The sequence below is a fragment of the Kryptolebias marmoratus genome, linkage group LG9 (assembly GCF_001649575.2).
Source record: "Kryptolebias marmoratus isolate JLee-2015 linkage group LG9, ASM164957v2, whole genome shotgun sequence".
NCBI classification, from domain to species: domain Eukaryota; kingdom Metazoa; phylum Chordata; class Actinopteri; order Cyprinodontiformes; family Rivulidae; genus Kryptolebias; species Kryptolebias marmoratus.
The window spans coordinates 16202351-16222446 of NC_051438.1; the positions used below are offsets into that span (position 1 = coordinate 16202351).

The 20096-nt window shown below is 43.3% G+C and overlaps 1 protein-coding gene across 1 annotated transcript in view; it reads left to right on the forward strand.

The window, feature by feature from the left end:
* Window positions 1-383: 383 nt before the first annotated feature.
* LOC108240546 (N-deacetylase and N-sulfotransferase 1) overlaps window positions 384-20096 on the forward strand; it is a 48309-nt gene continuing 28596 nt past the window's right edge. The window contains exon 1 of the mRNA XM_017424100.3: window positions 384-624. The gene's annotated coding sequence lies outside the window, so the exon portion shown is untranslated. The remainder of the gene's footprint in view (window positions 625-20096) is intronic.

Sequence of the window (20096 nt, forward strand, 5' to 3'; positions counted from 1 at the left end):
AGATCTACAGGAATCTTTAAAAAAAGGAAAAAAGATTGCCAATCCCATATTTAGTATTCACTGTTAAAAAGATAATAATTGTATTTATAAATGGATAAAATAATAAAATAGTTGAGGGAGAATTTAGTTAAATTGTTTATTGACAATGTTTGTTTACTTATCTGAAGATAATATAAAGTTATGAGAGAACAATGATAAGTTTCTATAAAACTTCAGTCGTCTAGGATCATCATTGGATCTCGTCTTCCCCTGAGCACATGTTCGTGGGAAAGCTGAAACTTCATAAAGTGGTATCTCCTGACAGCAAGTGCGGAGGTGAAGCCCTGCAGGAGGAGGATGCTCCTCTCCGTCTCCGCCGTGGATGCGCGCGCATGTGTGGACCCAAAATGTGCCGCGCTGGCGCCTCCTGAAGACAGCTATGGGCTACTGCCGGGGCACGGGAAGGCTGGAAGAGAGGGGCTTTCTCGCATTTCCCGATTTCTCCCGGCCGAGACCGCCGCACCGCTCCCCCACAACGGCCGACAGCGAGCCCGGGCGACGACGACGAACCCCCTCCCGGCGTGTGCTTTAAAACCCGCACAGGTCCCCGGCTAGCCCGCCGCCTCGTCCCGACACCGACTGAAGGTGAGTACATCGACGCGGGAAGAGTCCGCTCGTGTTCGGCGCACACACGACCGCTCGGCTCGGGCTCGGGCTCCGTCTCCCAGGCAGGCCGGGGCTACCTCTCGTGAATGCTGTCTGGCGGCAGACGGAGATGAGGCCAGCTTTTTTTTTTTTTTTCTTTTTTTCTTTTCGGCCTGACTCGAAACTTGAAGCCCCGGCGACACAGTGGAGGCTCGGCGCGGCTCTCGGCTCCCCTCGGCCGGCAGCGGGAAGAGGGGGAAGCTGGCGCCGCTGTTGACGCCGCTCGGGTCGGACCGAGCGCCTCGGGATGGAGCCGTGTGTCCGGCTGCTCTGCTGTGATTTAATGCCGGAATTTCGCTCTCTGTTTTTCCCCCTTTTCCCCCCTCGGAGCCAGTGAACGCAGCCTGGCCACCGTCGACAGGCGAGCAACTTGTTTTTGCAACTTTGCAGTAGCTGCAATGAATGTTTTGACTCACCTCCAGGTAGTTCCAGCATGTAAATATTAGCTGCTACAGTCTCCTGCGGGTACGACGAATAGCAGCTTTAAACATTGCATTTGAGAGAGGTGAGCAAAGTCAGCACTGCTTTATTTCTTCTCTCATTTGGAGGCTCTTTTGGCTTCATTGGCAGCCGTGATTACAGCTCTGTGTTGTGAAATTATGTAATGAAATTAATATGACATGTAAGATTTCCCTTGCAGGGTTTCACTGCTCAATTGAAGCAGACAAAATCCTGCTGGTTGTGCCACTTTTTTATGAGTCAGAAAGTAGCTGTGGCATAATATATTGCTTATTATAAAACATCCTATCTTGTATTTATTTATTTTTTTTACCTGCACCATGGATACTCTTTTTCTGTGGTGGTGGAGAATGGAGCGAGCGCCTGTCTCCACCAGGAGCTGCAGCTATTAAACACCATCAACACTTGATTTTTGCTCTGTAAGGGGAAAATCAAATGTGGCGGTGGTGGTGGTGGCTGTCCAGACCTGCTTGAAATCTTTTTTTTGCCTTGGGGGTGCACGTTTGTGCAGGCGCACACCAAAGTGAGCGAGATTACTGAAGAAGAATGACTCACGCTTTAAATGTTTCTGGCAAAGTCACAAGGACTTCTCCCCACGGTTCGCCCTCAGCTGCAGAGCGAATTCCTGCGACTGCAACGTGGTGCTTGTCCCCCTGGCTTTGGGAGATTTATTCGACCAGTGTTTCACATTAATGTTATCCCCCAGCCATGTGTTGTTTATCGTATGCTCCACCCTGTTTTTTTGTTGAGGGGGGGTTGGCTGGCTGGTAGGTTGGTTGGAGGAATGGGGCTTATTCCATTTGGAAATTACAGCAATGATAAATTTAAAAAAAAAGAGGACGTTCGCTGTCATTTGTTTGTCAAATTCGCAGGGAGTCGAATCTTAAAGTTGTGTTCGGTTTATCCGTGCCAACTGTTTGTCTGGTTGTTCTAAACCTCCCATCTGACTGCTCCCGTCGGCTGCCAAACATGCTGTGGTCTGGTGCTTTTAGCTGATGAAGGCTGTCTCCGCTGCTGCATGGATTCGATCATATATCAGCCCCTTTTTTTATATGTATTTCTTTCACTTGAATATACCTGCAATGTGGTGGTGCAATGGGGGGGTCACGTTGGATGCCTAAACTTTAGAGGCTGATTGTTTTTTTTTCTTTAAGAAGCCACGTTGGCGTGTGACACATCACATCACCGCGAGGCATTTTTGGACGTTTTGACAGAGTGAGTAATAATCAGATAATCAGTTTTTTTTTTTTTAATTAGTTGTTTTTTCTGAGCTGAAAGGTTGCTCCGACTGCTTCAGCGTTATCTCCATGTAGAGGAGGTGGTGGTGGGTGGAGGGGGGGATGTTGATTTGATCGCATCCAGGTGCTGTAACTCTACCATCACATTTAATGCTAAACAGAGTAATTGTTGGGAACTACAGGATCCACGACATGCCAGCTCTTGTATTTTTCCATGTCAGTGGCCCTTGTAGGCACTCTCAGTGTGTGGGGAGCAGACCTCTCTTTTAGAGTGAGGCTAAAGCCAGGCATCTTTCCAAAACTCGAGCCCCCACCCCTCCACTCCTCCTCCTCCTCCCCCTCTCACAACCTTCTCTGCTGGGTATAAGCACCGCTTTGTGCTCCAGTAATGCTCCTGATGGTATTTATTCATATACTACTACAGCGCCACTCGCGATTGGAGACATACCTTTTTTAAAAAAAAAAAACACCCTGCTGTTTGACAGGCAAACTCGGATGTTTCCTCATTCAATCAAGCTTCTGGATTAATATGCCAGAATGCAGGAGGCAGATTGCGATGCTGGTTGAGCGTGAAAGCGTCTCGTATTAAAGCGTCTCTTTCTGCTCAGAATGTGGATGTGGTGTTTTTATTTATTTATCTTTTGGGGGGGGGGCTTAGGCTGCTCAGTCGTGAGGGGTATTGGTGAGCAGGAGCGAAGTAAATACATTTCAAACAGCTCAGCAAAACCTGAGTATTAGCAAATGATCCGATAGCATCTGTAATCCTCAGGAAAACCTGGAGAGTTGTTTTTGAACGGTGCTAGTGTCCATTAGACAGTTGGCAGGCGCTGGGGCGGGGTGGGGGGGTGTCCACATGTGTGACTGGCTGGCTAGGCTAGCGACAAGCCTGAATGCTACAGTATGCAGGAAGATCAGATTACTGAACGATTAGCCATGGCCTCCTATCCGCGGCCCAGGGAAATGATTTTCCACTGTCATAATTCCCTCGAATGAATTACACAGGCCAGTGACTCAGAGATACTCAATACTACGGCCCTGAATACTGCGTGGCATAACTGTTGCTCTCTGGAGAGAAGAGATATGTTTTTGCTGTTGTTGTACCAGAGCAAAAAATAGTTTTGTTGTTTTGTTTAATTTTTAGATGAGATTTGTTTTCGTTTTGCTATCAAGCAATGGTATACAGCACGAGTCACCATTCAGAATGAATGGGCAAAGTTTTTTTTTAGCTAGAGCCTGTGTTTAGATTAGAAATATTTGTTTTAAAGAGGGACCGAGTACACTCACCAACACATAAACAAATTCAATGTAAACGAGTCCAAGTTAGCATAAAGGCTAATTTTATCTGAGTGACCCTTTTTGTATAAATACTTGATAAAAGCTAAATGAGGTTGTCTTTACGTTTTTTAGGGCTTGTTTTTATAGAGATTTCAAAGCTTTTAAAATTGTTATGTGTTCATTGGTCCAGCTTATCAAACTAATACACAGGAAAATCACTGAAAGTCGTTTTTTTACGTTTTGAATCTAAATCCAAACTTGGATGTGTACGCTCTGAAACAACTTGTAGTGTCTCTCCTGAGATGAAAATGTCTTGGTGTGTGTGTGTGTGTTTCCAATATGTTTCTTGGAGAAGAACAAGCCAACTGTTTTTTTTTTTATTTTTTTGGTACAGTCAGCTGTGAGCAACATCTGTTGAGCCAGCGTGTAGCCTTTTTCGTAGCATCTGCTCGCCTTCTTGCATCCTCCTCGGTGGTTTCGCTGGGTGCAAAGTAACGGCATCATCCGCATACATTAAAATCTCACATTATCCACTCCGCGCGTAGTTCGTTAATATCTGTAGTAAACGGAGGCGGGCCAGACACAGCGCCCTGTTGGACACCCATTGAGGTGTGTACAAGAAATCTGATCTGTAATTTTCAAACCTAAACATAGCGAAGCAGAAGGAGTTGTATTACTATATTTAAACTTTTGTAGAACAACGTAAACTGGGTGGTTTATCATGGAGAATTTCATGGCATTGAATGCTTTCCCAAAGTGTAAAAACAGGAACCTGACTATCCCACCTTTTCTTCAATACCCTTTATTTAAAAGGAGACACTAAAAGGCCATTATTAGAACTGGTAACCGTGCTGCTGTTATTAGGTGCGTCTCAGGAAATTGGACCGCATGACAAATGCCCGATGAGGTATTTTAAATCAAGCAGGCCTCGGGTGGAGTTTTGCTGAATGGAAACAGAGCAGTGGGAGAGGTCCAGCTGCTGGAGGTAGGACCATGTTTCCAAGGTGCATATCCACCACACCCCCCCCGAGGCAGGAATCCTATACATTCCACAGGCTCCCATATCCAGACGAATAATGGTGACTGGGGGTGTAGCGTTTCATCAGGTGACACATGACTGGAGCTTAAGTGCTGGGAAAGTAAGAGCTATGTCATAGGCTCGCATTTGGCCCGGCTCTGGTTGCTTTTAAAGATCAGGAAATGCGCCAGGAGAGCGAGGGAGGTTATGTGAGATATGGATTTATCCCCAGCAGAAGACAGCCGGGGTTTTAGAGCTCCTCGGATNACATGTAACCCCACCACCACCACCACCACCACCACTGTTTAGTTTTCTTTACCAAATTATGCTGTATTTTATTCTGACTAGGCCTTCAGTGGCAGCCGCATTGATTCAAAAATATTAGGTATAAATCTTCTGATGTATGACAAAAATAATCTGAAACAAGTTATGGCAGGATGCTGCGTTTAAAGCCACGAGCTCTGAAATAAGTCTGCAACTCATCCTTCATATGGGATTTTCCAAGTTCACCTGCTTTTAGGTCCTCATTTCGTGTTTGATTTTCTGCTTTGACTGGAGCTGTCCAAAAATTCTGCTCTCTAGACCCACACCACCAAGGCTAAAGGCTATTTTTTTCTCCTTTTACTGCGAGACACAGAAAAATGCCCTGTTTTATTTAGTGGTCAAAAAAACAAGCTGTCGGGTGTTAATGGACTTCACCTCAGCCATTCCGACGGACCCTCGGGGTACTGCGCGTTCGTGCGCTCGGCGAGGAGCCCTCGGCCTGTTAATGAAGCCATTTTCAGAGATGGAGAGACGCGGTAATGGGAACACACCACTTCACTGCAGGATATTCTAACCCCCGTCCTCATCGTAAGTGCTATCATTCATCGGATATGATTAGATTTTTTTTCCTTTCCCCCTCTGTCGGTTTAGCTGGTTTTTTTTTTTTTTCAGTCTCAGATCTTGGAGATGTACGTCCAGGTTGTTGGCTCAGTGGAGCACCGAGATCTACTCGGCTTTTATTTTGAGAAGCGTTGATCAAGTTTTATTTGGATAAAGATTTATTTATTTTGCGCTGGAAGGCAGGCATAGAGAAGCTGCGATGAGCCCGTTCTGGCAGGGGATCTGCAAACATTTCTCTCAGACTTTGCGCGGTGGACTTCAACCTCCGTATTGTTGGACCCTGAAGTGAGTGCCGTGGACGTGGAGAGGAAGGCAGGTGGAGGCGCATTTGTATGTTTGTGCAGCTGTCTGGTGGTGGCCTCGGCTGACTGTGGGCGCGCTGCAGATACCACACACGTGCGCTCACCTTGTGTCGAAGCGTGCACCCTTTTTGCCCATGCATGCCTGCAGCTGAATCCACTGGTTTCTACAAACAGAATCCAGCAGATACAAATAGAAACTCTTGTCTTTTACTTAAAAAAAAAATAATGAATTCAAAGTTTGAGTTGACTTATAAAGCTGTTATGTCAAGTTTTGGAATAACAAGTCTAGATAATGGTTTATTTGTTCAGCGGCTTATAAAATATTTTTTGGTGTTATCTTATCAGCTGGGGTAGATATCAGATAAGATATTAACTTTGCTGTGTGAAGTTCCCATCACTTTTCACTTTCCAAGATAGATTTTAAAGCGTTATCTTTCATTTACATGCTTGATAATCATACATTTATATTAGCATATATGAAAAGTTCTGCACTGAAGTTTTCCATCTCTTCAGTAGCTAATGTTCCACGTTGTTCCTCATTGGAGGATTTAAAACTCGATTTGCCGTGATTACTGGCAGATTGCTGTGAAAGTGAGTTAAGATGCAAAGCTCCCAGTTTTCTCTTTTGTTTTGTTTTTTTTTCTCCTCAGCCTTTAATTTAATTTCTGCACATGAGTTCAATGTGCTCCAACACAGCTAAAGAGCTTTTCTTATTCCATCTGAAACGTGTTGCACCTGCTTCACGTTAAACATTAAAACACAAGACAAAACCTGTCCTGTAGACTGTTTGTTTCCACCTTTAAACTCATCAGGCCCTGTGCAAGACTAAAAACACAGAATATGCTGCAACAAATACCTGTAAGGAAGAAGTTCACTGTAAACAACTTCACTAAATCAGGCATCTAAACCACATTCTTGCAACTTCATTTCAAGCTTGTAAAGAAGTAGATTGCAGGATATTTGAAGTTTGTACTTTTAGAATCTTCCTTTTAAAATGTAAGTAACTCAAGTAGCTCAAGCTCGAAGTTAAGTATATATTTTATTGAAAATAAAAAACCATAAAATTCACACTTTAGTTGTGTAATTGTACCATGCCTGTATTTAGCAATAAATATATTTACTTTTTCAAATCGAAGATCTTTTTTTTTATTCTGTGCTGCGAGAAAATGTGTTAAATTACCCTGAATGTTTAAAATTAATTAAACTGAATATCACCTATTGAAATTCTGCACGAACACAAGACGGCACTTAATATTTGTGACCTGTGCCGCCAAAACGAGTCACAATGAGGAATTTTTCAATATTGAGTTATTAATTTAATTTTCTGCGTCTCAGAAGCTTCAAATTGATTCATAGTTTGTTGGTGATCTGTCACCTGGCCTGGCAACAACCTGGTTTCATTTACGAGAGAGCCGGTTTGAAAACTACATTTTTATTAATCTGGAGTGACGTCACCAGGAATCCCCAAGCGTCACAAACATTATACGAAGGGATTTCCAAGAGCTATGGTAGACAGAGAAAAATGGCCAATTTTAGGACAATTATAAGACAAAAACCGAACATTTCTGAAGACATATGTTAGAAAACTTCAACTTAAAGGTAGATTATGAAGATTATCTGCTGTTTTTAGTTACTGGGGTCGCTGGATGATGACGTTATGGACTAATGTTTTATGCAAATCTCAATTATGGCGCTATTTTCAGCACATTTACTTAAGCTATAACTGTAAAGGAGTAAGAAAAAAAATCAACTCTAATGTATAAATGAAGGAGTCATCGCAGCGTTTGTTGAGCTATCAAATTTCTGTACCTTTAGCTGGGCGTAGCGGCTAAAGCCAGAATGTACTCGGTCTCATTATTTTGCAGTTGTGGTGATCTTTTGCTCCTGTGGTTCGCCTCTTCTTTCTGAGGACTAAACAGGATCCCGGTTGTGACCCGATACTGTGCAGAAACCCAGGCGCCGTGTTTACCTGGCAGAGTTTGTTTGCAGTGCTGTCATGATGAGCACTGATACTCTAAAGAAAGCGAGGAGCAAACACCTACACAAGGTCAGGCAGAGGTTTCAGTGGTTCTTTGTTAGCCTGTGATGACAGTGTCTGTTTTCAGGTAAGACAACAGTGTCACATTAAAAGCACGTCTGTGGCAGCCTCTTTTCCTTCTCCGCCTGATGCCTGAGTGTGGAGCATCTCTGTGCCACCAGGACTGAGGCAAATTTAACAGCATCTGGTTCCCAGTGTCTCTGTTTTAATTTAATTTTTTTGTTTTTTTTTTGTTTTGGCCTGGCTCTTTGAACCAAAGCACCAAACAACCACAGCGCAGGAAGTCATCTGGTGTCCAGTCCGCTCACATTGCTGAGTGGGTCTGACTTCACTGCAAACAAAGCACTGTGAGACACAAACGGACATTAAAGGGATAGTCTAGCTAATTTTGAAGTGATCTTTGAAGAGGTTTAATATTGAGTTACGTAGCGTTCTTTCACACTAGTTTGTTGCTTTTGAACGAGTTGTTTTATAAGCCTCAAACTATATAAAATTGGACTGGACAAAGACTTTTGCCTCTTTCTCCATACTCCGTGACCAGACTATCCCTTTAATACATCCAACCAGCTTGGCTCTGCAATCTAAACTCAACTGTAGGTTACAACTATAGCCACTTCATTTCAGATTTGTATATTTTATGCATAAATGAACTTTAGCAGACACAGCTACTCTCTAGTTTGAAAAGCAGAGGTGGAAAGAATTGTGTGGACCCCAGATTGAGGTTTTGGCAACTTGAAGCGCGCCCCTCCAGTGACCCATCGCCCGTCCTGCTGTCTCATTCGTCCTGTGCGGTAGGGAAGTGTTTGTGTGCGCGCTGCTGTTTATTTAGTGCTTGTTCCTGTCTGCGCAGGACAGGTGCTGGCAACCTGGAGGTCAGTGGCGCCACAGCTGGGGCGCCTCGACACAAGGAAGGCTGGAGACTCTGAATGACAGCGGGATGAATGAGCGCTGTGCTGCCAGGTTTTGGTGCGTCTTCGAGTAGGGTCCGCTGTGACAGTCGGTAGGCGTGACGGCCGGCTGCTCCCAGCTGAACTGTGGCAAACATTTGGTCCTTACAGAGGAGCTTGGATGCCGTGCAGAGCTGAACTAAAGGAACTTCAGTGGGCTGTGCAAAGCTGAAAACACAAACAGCACCCTGCCCCCCCCTCTGTGAAGTGTTAAGTAGCCGGAGATATGTGGTGAATGGGACACAGGTGTCTGGACCGAGCTGTGTGTGCCTTCCCAAAGCTCTGTGTTTGTTTTCTCTTGGTAATGGCTCCCAACCCTGTGCTTCAGCCCAGCCCGAGCTCAGTGGCTCTGAATGGACCCAGGGTGTAGCTCCCATTATTTTTCTTCAGCTGTGGGGCTGAAGTTGATTCAGAATGAAAACTCACAATGACTCCCACAATACGGCGTGTACATTAAACAAGCCCGGCGACGCTGCTTCTTTTCAGCTCGTCTTTCTTCATTTCCTTTATTCTGTTTTGCCACTGATCCACCCCGGCAAAGTGGCCATTTGAAGTCGGGGCCCGGCTGTGGCTTTACTGCTCAGTCCTCAAAGTGCTTATGTGACAGGTAGAGAAGAGCTGGAGGGGAGTAATGTGACTCGACCATAATCCACAGCCTCCCCTGTCTCCATCATCCACACCCTCGCCTCCTTTTTTTTTTTCTTCTTCTTCTTCTTCTTTTTCTTCCTCACAGAGACTTCTGTGCTCACGTCCATCCACTAAGCTCCTCTTTGTTGAGTAATAGCCCAGAGGTGTGCTTTGGGGGTTTGAAGGAGGCACACACACCACCAACACAGCTCCACGCCGCGCCTCCCGAGGGAGTGCAACAGGGTGAAGTAATGGATTGTTAACCCCTCAGCTGCTTCCAAGTTTTAGCCGTTGTCAGCAGTAGCAATGATCCACCACTCTGATCTGATTGTTTGAGTAACCCCGTGGCCTCTCCAGATGGCCCGGCCTCCGAGCCGGTTTATGATAACCGCGCAGTTAATATCTGGCCTACATAACAACCTCTCACCCCTCTTCTCCCCCCTCCAAACCTACAAACTCTGCTCTCGTTCCCCTCAGCCACCCTCTGTGCCATTGTCTCCTGACACCTTCCTCTGCGTGCCCTGTGTTTTTTTTATTTTTTTTTTATTTTCATGTCTTCATTTCACTCAACTTTTTGAAATTCCAGAATTCATTTCTTTTGCCTCCAGGCGTAGTGGGTGATGGCTAGAGACAGTGTAACAAATTAAATTTGGTCTCCCTTCTTTTTTTTGCTCCCTGCAGACTTGGGTACGACAGAACAGTGGAAGGAGAATGGGCGTGCGGAAAGCTGGAGGAAAAAGCCCATTTCCCATGCATTACTATCTCTTTCCTCGGGGTTTTCTGTGGCGTTACACCAACACTTCTATTCTATTGCTTTATTCTCTCTCTCTCTCTCTTTAATTTTTTTTTTACCAGCTCTATCTCACTGCTGCTGCTCTTCACGCACAGCCTAACCTGAAGGTCTCTCTGCTCTTGCTACCACTGCCAACACAGTCTGACCCACTTTATTAGTTTGGCTCTAGTGAATCATTAATCGAGGTTATCTAACTGTTCCTGTAATGATTCTGCTGCGACTCGAGTGTCAGACTTTCTGTGTTCTTAACCAATCAAGCCGTACCCACTTGCTTCTCCCTCTCCGCATTTGTACTCCATCATAACATCTCGTGGAAAAAAAAGCATTGTTCCTCAAGCTAGGCTATATGTTTAATAGGTGCGCTGTGCACTGTAATATGTCATTGTGTCAGAGCACAATACGAGGACTAAGTGCCCTGAATGCAAATTAATCTTGTGGGATGGCAGCAGCTGAATAGAGCGTGGTGGGTTTTTTTTTTTTTTGGGGTGGTTGAGGAGGAGAGGGAGGGACAGAAGGAGGTCTACTAGTGGCGGCAGCGAGAGGAGAGGAACAGAAAGGAGCATGTGAGGATGAGGAGGAGGAGTGGTGGAGGGATGTAGTCATGCCAGGCCCATTCATCATGCAGTGCCTGCTGGGATGCGCTGGGGTCAGTCCCGCACAACACAATTACAGCCTGTTCTGGTGTGTTGTGGTGTTGTGCTCGGCACCACTGTGTTCCGACTCCGTTCTGTTGTCTTTTGTTACATTTTTTCTTTTTTCCTCTGTTCTAGCTCTCTTGTTTTCCCATTTGCATGTTTTCTTCTCAGCTCTGCTCCACTTTGTTTGCGTCTGTTCAACGGCACATCTCATCTCTCTATTCTTCTGTTGCCTTTTTTTTTTTTTTTTAAAAACTTACTACTCAAGTTATCACTAAAGCAGCTCGTTTGAACTAAACATTTCAATTAGCTACACATTTGTTGTAGTTGTTATTTTCGGGGTCTTTTCTGCTCTGCTCGGTCTTTTCAAATCATTTTTTTTTTGTGCTCACGTGGCAGAGCTGCTCGCTGCGCTTATCATCCACTGCTTGGGCCTCTTTGATCCATAAATGAAATGCAGCCACTGCCTTCATTTATGCGATTGACGGGCCTGGTTATGTGGGTTTGAGATGCTTGTAAGCATGTTGTTTATCCTGCTTGCCTGACAATCCTCTATGAGCCCACAGATGTTTTCAGAAAGCTGTAAATCTCTGCAGGGTTCTCTAATGTCTGATGACAGCACATCCGATCGTGGGGAGATCTCTGCCTGGCTGTCCGCGTTTTTGCAGCGTTTGCCTGCGTGTCTTTGCAGACAACAAAACGCTAAAGAGAAGGCAGAAGTTCATCTGGTGGATGAATCATCTGATCGGGCTTTGGAGCGCCTTGCAGTGCGTAGACGCTCGTGTTTGGTGCCAAATTAAAGAAGCATTGTTTCATCCTTCAGTTTGATCGTTAGATTATATTCCCATTTGTTTAAAATCCATCTAAATGAGCTTTCCTGACGACTACTCAGGATTTTATCAGATGCTATTTGGTTTGACCTTTGCCCCTTCTTTGTTCTAGTTAAACTTAAACTTGATGGTGATAAAAAACACGTTCTTCAGAGTTAAATACAACTCTGAAGTCAGTGGATTAGATTCCTAAAGGATTGTTTTTGCCAGTGTGAAAAGCTGAGACTAGAATTGTTTTTTCTTTGATATCTCACAGTTATCAGTTTATAACTTGCTTTATACACAGTCCCACATTATCCTTATTTGTAAAAATAAAAGGAGATTAATTTGTTTAGAGCGGATTACGTGATAAAGTTGGACAAAACGGGCACGGATTCTTCATCAGCTAACTGCATGCTCAGGTTATTCAGAAGAATATCCAAGAATAAAACTAAGATTTAAATAAACTTTAAAATTCTTAACTTTTTTGGCTCTTCCCCTGTATGAAAATGAAAGCCTGTGAGTAAGCAGAGCTTTGTGCAATAGTTCATGTTTTTAACAGTATAATTTCCATAAAAAGTTGAAAAAGGAAAACCCCCTGTTTGTCTTTTTCCTCAATTTTGTTGCTTCTGTTTTCTGTCGAATGTCGAGCTCATGACTCACTTCGAGTCGAAACCTCCTACACTTTCTGGCTTTTATTTATTTTTTATGTCTTTGCAAGCATTATTAGAGAGTCTTGCTTATCATCTGTAATTTATTTTGACATTATTTTGCACCCTAGTAGGAGTCGCACGATGGTAGTAGCCAGCTGGATAGCGAGCTTGTCGGTGGGGGAGGGGAGGCAACTAGTGTTGGAGTGAAACGCATCATTAGCGAGCCTGCTGTATCAAATGGTGCTTCAATGTATTCTTTATAATTGTATATTCTGTGTGTATCATAATCATGGCATTTGTTTATTTATTTATTTACTTGAGCATCCCAGTTGTCGAAGCTTGTCAAACCCGTCGCCATAATTGGGCCGAAGCTGAGTGCGGTTCTGCAACGTTTGCCGGGCAACTATGGTGATGGTACAGTTTACCACAAATTAACTTTGTGCTTCACTGCAATTTAGGTCAGTGACTGCAAAATGAATTTCACTGATTGTGTTTTTCTGTCACATAAAGGTTCAACTTGTCACTCGAATGGAACAAGAAAAGCTACAAACCTAAGAAACTAAAGCTAGTGTATTTTAGAAAGTAAACAAAATATTTAAGAAATCTTATTTCATTATTTTTGGTATTATATATTGGATTGCATGTAATGCATACTTGATTATGACGGATTGTGGTAGTGTAAGATGTGGGTTAATTAGACTGAGTGTAATTAGACTAAGTGTAGTTTGTATTTCTTTGTGGTTAATGAATTGTTTTAGTTTTCTGTTCAACGTTTAGAGTTTTAATGATGGAAGACGGCTCGTTGGCATCATTAGCACGGCTTGTTTTAATATTTTATAAGTCCTTTTTGGTTTCCAAGCCTCATGTGTAATTAACCTGCCATAAAATGACAAATACTCTTCTAAAATTCTTTCTGTGAATTAGGAAACTTGTATTTTTTCTTGGCACAAACAACCTTTGGACTGCAGGGAATTTTGTAGACAGAACCTTGTTCTTCACATAAAATTACATACCGTCGTTCCTGGAAGTTATTTTCCAGGAACAGGAGAAAATAAAAACCCCATCTCAAAGATTCCTGATGTTCAACTTGTTGGTTGAGATGCATTGGGTGGTGGCTTGGCAGACGAGAACTAATAGGAAGCCTAAAGATTGAAAGAATGACAAATTATAGCCAGACTTTGCAACAGCGCCGAACATCTGGAAGCGATTCGAGACAATAGATTTTCTTCAGCGGGCTCCATGTCAGACGGCGTTGATGCTTCTCTTTCCTGACTCACTTCATCTTTTTTTGTTTTTTTTTTCCTGGAAGGTCTTTGACAGCCTTAGTAGAGTTAAATATTGGCCTCATCCCTTTGAACCAACTTTTTAAAGCCTGAGTAGATTTTTAACTGTGGGCAGACATCTTGGTACCACTGAGCTCCAGTCAACAGTAAACTAAGCGAAAACGACAGGGTCTGTGTTTAATATAAAGTGGCCTTGGATCTCCTTTTTTATAACCCCCTGCTCCCAACAATAAACCCGGTCATAGTGCGTTATCTAGAACAAGCTCTTCCCAGATCCCTCGGTGACAGTGTTGCTAAGTACACCTGCTCATGTGCCTCTCAAACCTGCAGACGCAGCAGCCCGTCTGTCAGCGTCTTGTCTTTTTGCGTGCCCTAATGAAGCTCTGGAGATGTGATGACATGCCTCACATTTCACTCTTCACCTAATTGTGTTGATGTAGAGGGTGAAATTAGTGTTGTGATGGCTAATCTTCCCAGTTAGAGGAACTGGCGGAGTCGTTCAGGGGTACAATGGAGGCTAATGAGACTCGAGTTTGATTTTATGTTCGGAGGGTAAGGCGGGGTGACGTGACATCTATCAAAAAAAAGGCTGCAAAATAACTAATTGTCTTTCCTTCTTGATGAGGGCTTTTTTTTGTTATCGATTGATTAATGGATTCTGAAAGTTATTTCAGATTCCAGTCTGTAATATGTTGTCTGTGCTTTGAATGTCGTATCCCTTAATCACGCCATCCACTCTCTGACAGCAAACACGATGGGGAAACTTCAACATTCATTACCACCTGACATGTACCCTTCTCAACAAATTACCAATTTGAAGAGTCAGAAATTAAAGTAATTTCAAGTTGAACTCACAGCTGGCCTACCTGCGGAGTAATTTAGTTTTTTTCACTTTCCTTCTCCACCAAAAGCAAGCTGTTTGCATGCATGATTGATTGTTGGGGGGGGGGTCCTGAAGCCTCAGATTTGACTGAAAACAGAGCTTCAACCTTTTGTGTCTGGAAAATCAGAGGTAATGAATTAATGATAAAGGGTTTAAGCACAACAGCGTTAAAGGAGCTGTTGCTGGGGTGGGTGGACTGCGTCTTCGTTCCAATCTGCAGGGCAGGTAATTTGGAATGCGAGTGAAATGTTTTGCATTTATTTTTCGTCTTCTGTCCCGTCTTGTGCATCTTTCTCTTTGCCTCTGGCTACCAGTAACAGTCACATTAACCTTGTCTCCGCTTCACTGTCCTCCCGTGACCTGAAAGTCATTTCTGGCGAGAAGTGGTCAAATGCTTTGCCGCTCTCAGGGTCTTCAGCCTCGTCTGCGTTCTTAATGCATTATGACTCCCATCGCCTGAGGGTGGGTGGATCAAATATTATATTAATACTGTGTTGTGAGCTGTCACACCCCGCTCGGGTTTAGAAACTTCGATGCCAGCAAAATTTTCTGCACAGTCATACTTTAGTTCACCCCCCCAAAGGCTGCTGTGGGGCTTGTTTCATTTTATTTCAGATGATCCAACTCATTGCCGGCGACATCCGCGCCACTGACTGCCATCAGCACACAGTTCCCTCGCTCGTTCGTCTGACAGAGGCATCTCCACTGCCTGTGCTCATCTCAGTCGGTGGATGGAGCCTAGTCCTGTCAACCTGAGGGATAAACTGGATGATGGAAACATGTATCCTCTGTGGTATGCAGGCTAAATGCTAGACTCGACGCTGCTTCAGCTGTTAGGTCCAATAAAGACTCGGCACGTCTCTGTCTCTGGTATTGGAAGACTTATAGGGCTGGGAGAGGCATGTCTCTTCAAATCTAAATTTGGGTTATGGTGGTTTTGTTGGCTGAGGCAGTTTTGTTTCGTTGTGCATTAATTTGTTTATCCAGGTTAGACCTTGAGAAATGGATTTATCTTTAATTCACTGGGAGGAAAAGAACACCGTCTTCCCTGCATGGTCCCATATTTAAACTCTTCTGTGCTTTTTTTTTTTTTCTTTCTTTTTTTTAAAGACGTTGGTTAGTGGTCACGGTTTTAATGGCTATGGCAGCTTGTCTGAGGTCAGCCTCTTTGTACTGTTTATGAGAGCACGTCAGTTCTTTTCCTCTTGACTGTCTCGGCTCGAAACTTGAATATTCCTTTTTGACCAAATACTAACAAACATCTTCTTTATGACCCAAACTTTGAATATAATTAGCAAACGATTAGCCTAATGCTTTCATTAAATCAAAATTCTTACTTCATAAAGAGCTGTTTTATTTATAAATTCTACCAATTATCGGTTTTTCATTCTATTTTTGGTTAAATTACACTGATATTTCGAGATCTTTAGAGATCAGCTGATTGAAAATAACTTTTTATCCATATTTTAGCTTGATTATGATTAGTGACTTGCATATATTACAGACATAGATACTATAGAGCAACAGCAGCATTCGAGAAGTCTCCAGACTTTTCAGTAGCCTTAATGATCCAATAAATGCATTTCAGATTACAGGTTACTAAAGACCGCCTTTTTTTAAAAGTGTACTCCTTTGTTCAGAATTAACTGAACAAAAGTCCACAAGTGAAAAATTTGTTAAATGTCAAGCAGTACCTTAAGGGTAATTAGGTATACAGGCGCGACAACCTCATTTTCATCAAACAATCAATCCTCCAAGTTGCACAAATAACTTCATCAAATAAGTTTTGTGCAGCCAGTTGGTAGGTCCTGTAACCCGCAGCGGTAAATGATTACAGTTTATTAGTTCAGTAGTTTTAACTTTAGAACCATGAAATGATGTTAATATATCTTATAAGTTAAGTAAACAAGAGCATAATGGCAACACAAGTAGCTTCACAAACCACAATGCTAGTTTTAACAACTTGCGATAGTTTTTATCTCCTGTAACAATTGTGCAAAATTGGATTGACCAAAATTCCAAGCATGAAGAACATGAATGAATGGTACATGAAATATATTGCAGTCCTTTGTGATATTGATGTTGCGCTCACTGATATTGCGATGATGATAATTTTTTTAGTTAGATTGTGCAGCCTTAAAATGTTTATTTCAATCCTAGAGATCATCTCAAGACCCCTCCCTTGGGGTTTTGCAACCCAAACTTTGGTAACCACTGGGATAGCCCAATAAAGAAACTGTATCTTGTCATTTATAGCTCTTAAATTGGAAATTTTAATAAAACGAAATTGTACGGGCTAGGTCAGACTTTTGATGAAACTCGAATGCAGGTGCAGAAGTTAAAATCAGTTCCTTTCCTGCATGTGTTTCCATGGGTGCCTTTTAAAACTTCAGACCTTGGAACCAAACTGCTAACACTTTGGTAATGAGTGAAACCTGGTTGCCTTTCCTGCCCTTGCAATAAAACCTAACCGGTACATTACATTTGCCTCTTGAGGTCATTGTGTTCCTTCCGTAGAATCTGTAGTTTCATCACACACCAAGGAACTGAAATCCTTGTTGCTCATTTCGAGCAGATGTCTCGGTCACCCACTGTACAGTCTTCTTGGACTGCTGCCACTATTTTGGCAAACTCTTTTCTTCTTTTTTTTTGCAGAAAGTAAGAAGTGACAGTGAGCAAAGTGATCGGATGTTACAGCCTCCTGTCAGCACGTTTTTTTTTTTCTTTCGAAAGAGGTGTGTGACAGCTGGGCGGCGAACGTCGCGCCGACACCTCACCTTTCCGCAGCCTCCTCGGCCTGTGGCTGTGACGTCACCCCTCGCGTAATGGGATCCTACCTTCCCTCCCGTCTCACGCCGCTCTCATCAGCTGCTTCACTCTAATTAGATGAGGGTGATTTCAATAAAGTTGCCGCCGTATTCACTCCATTAGTTATATTAACACTCGGATTCCAGCCCCGGAGTCTTCTATCCGCCGTATTTCACCGGTGGGGGAGTGATCCTGCTCTTTTCATGGATCCGTGTAACCTAGTTACTGAGGCCCAGCAGGGGAGGCCAATCAATTAATGAACAAAGGAGCCCGCTCACTGAGCAGCAGCACAAGTCTGGGACTATAAACAGGGCGCTCCCAAAACATGGTTGCTGTCAATTCAGTGCTTATCTGATGGATGTTGTTTTGCTTTGTTGTTTTGCTGTGCTACTGTGGTATTTCAGAAGTGCCTAATAAAAACAATTGGATGTATATTATCTGTTTAAACACACTACAAAAAAATATTTATGTGGCAAATATTGAGAGAAAGGGAGAGAGAGAGAGTGCATTGTTAAAAAAAAAAAGAAAAAGAAATCATAAATGAGATTAGTTTTGTCAGTAAAGCCCAGACTGTCACTGTGTTTGAACATATTTGAGATGTGGATTAATGTACTGTGGCATTTTCTGGCTGTGTGTTTTGAAAGGACTGGGTAAAAAAAAAAGAGAAAAAAATAGTTTTAGGAGATGTGCTGCTTCTCTCGGAGAAGGGGAGCTAGGAAAACACATTATATACGTGGTCACAGGTTTCTCATTTGTATTCAGACGTTTCCAGAGGGAGAATTCGTTCAACAGGCAGATTTTTATTTTTTGAAGGGCAGCTCTCTTCTTCTGCCCGTTCTGTCCACCTGTGCTCGCTCTGTCTTTCACCACTTTCTCATCCTTTCCTTTACTCAATACCTCTTTTCATCCTAGAAAGTCCACCCCCCTCCATCTCACCTTTTTTTTCCTTTTATTTTTTGATTTTTTTTCTCCCCAGTCCCTCAGGTCTACCCCCTTATTCTATTCTGTCTTTTGTCTCTTTAGCCTCCTGGTCTCCCTGTCATCCCTTTTTCTTAATCCGGCTATTCGTCCCCTGGTGTTCCCCTCCCTGGAGTTTCCAGCTCTGTCTCCCCGAGTGTGAGATCAGGGAACTGGCTGCTGTAACAAGCTGTTGAATAATGTAAGCCCAGGCTATAGGCCAGAGTTGGAGTTAACCCTTTGATCTCTGATCACACAGCAGTTTGGGTGGACGGCGGCATCAGAGGCCGAGGCCAGCAGCACAGCAAAGCAGGCAGAAGGACCCGCTGCTTCCTCGTGTCCTAAAGGCTAAAGTTCCCCCATCCGGTTTCATTGTCGCCACCTTTGTCAGCAGAAACGCGCCGAACATCCTTGGCCTTTGTTATTCTATCATTGATGTATAATTAAAGGGTTAGAAAAGGCTGTGGTAAATAATTGATACAGGAGCAGAGATGTCGCGGCATTCTGAACTTTATTGTTTGTGTATTTTTACTTGCAGAGCAGATAAAAGATTTACTAGTTTGCATTTCCTCCCCTCCAATTGTCCTTGAAACAAAGGTAATTAGACCTCCTCTTTTTGTTCTTATTCTATAATTCTCTTAATTCTAAAATGTTTTCTCTAAGGCAGCTGGTTCTCATCCGAGGAGCTGTCTCATATCAAACTGAACAACGCAAAGTTTCAGGCGTACAAACCGTTGTTGGGCCACTGTGAATTGGCGTGAAACCGTTTGGGGAGTTAAATGGAGGAAAACCAACACCAAACAGCAGAGGAGCACCTCAGGTTCCACCAATCTACCTTTGAGTCTTACTTCCCAGACGGTTTCATGCCAATTCTCACCATGATTCACGTGACCAAAACTTGTCGCGTGTTGACTAGATTAACGTCGAACCACAGGAGGGATGGGAGGTTTTGTTGGTTTGCAGGTGATTTTAACTCTCGAGGTGATTGGCTCAACAAAGGCTCATGAGCTTAAAATTCTGCACCATTTATTTTGGAACTGAGAGAGCTCCTCGGATGAGAAGTAAAACACCTTCAATAATCAAAAAATGAAGTCCAGATGTCTTTAATTCAACCTTTTAGAATTACTATGTCCAGGATAATGAAAACATACGCCTGTGTATTTATTTCTGGTCAGTGTTGCTCATTCTATGCTGATATTTATTTATTTTATGTGCACTGTCAAGCAAAAACATTAAACCATAGACCTTAAGAAAACCCTACCTAAAGTCCCCAACTTTGTGTTACTAGTTCGTATTCAATTAACTAACCAAGTCATTCTTTCCTAGTTTTAAAAAGAAGGGTACAAAAAGCATAGCCAGCACAAAAGGCCTCATTAACTCTTTGTAATCAATACAGATCCCCTTCTCCTTAAGTGCTTCTAGTTAGCTTTCAAGCCTTATGTCCTGAGGCTAGGGCGTATTGATCTGTCGACCTGATTGGAAGTTTCTCCTCAGGAGGTGAAGGATGACAGTGGGACGGGGGGATGTCTTGGCAAGAGTGGAGTCTTCAGGACTGGATCGCCTTTCTTCCTGTTGGCCCCACTTTTGTCGCCACACCTGTTACAGCGAGCAGAGGCGAGAGAAGACGGAGGGAGGAGGGGTGGGTGGGGGGTCGTGCCACCAATCTGTGCGCCTGTGCAAATGGATTGTTTGTGTGCATGCGTGTGTGTGTGTGTGTGTGGCAGAGGGAAAAGGCTGGTTTTGTGCTCACGAGAGCAAATGGCTGAGAGGCGTATCAAATGAGAAATGTGTTACATAGGGTT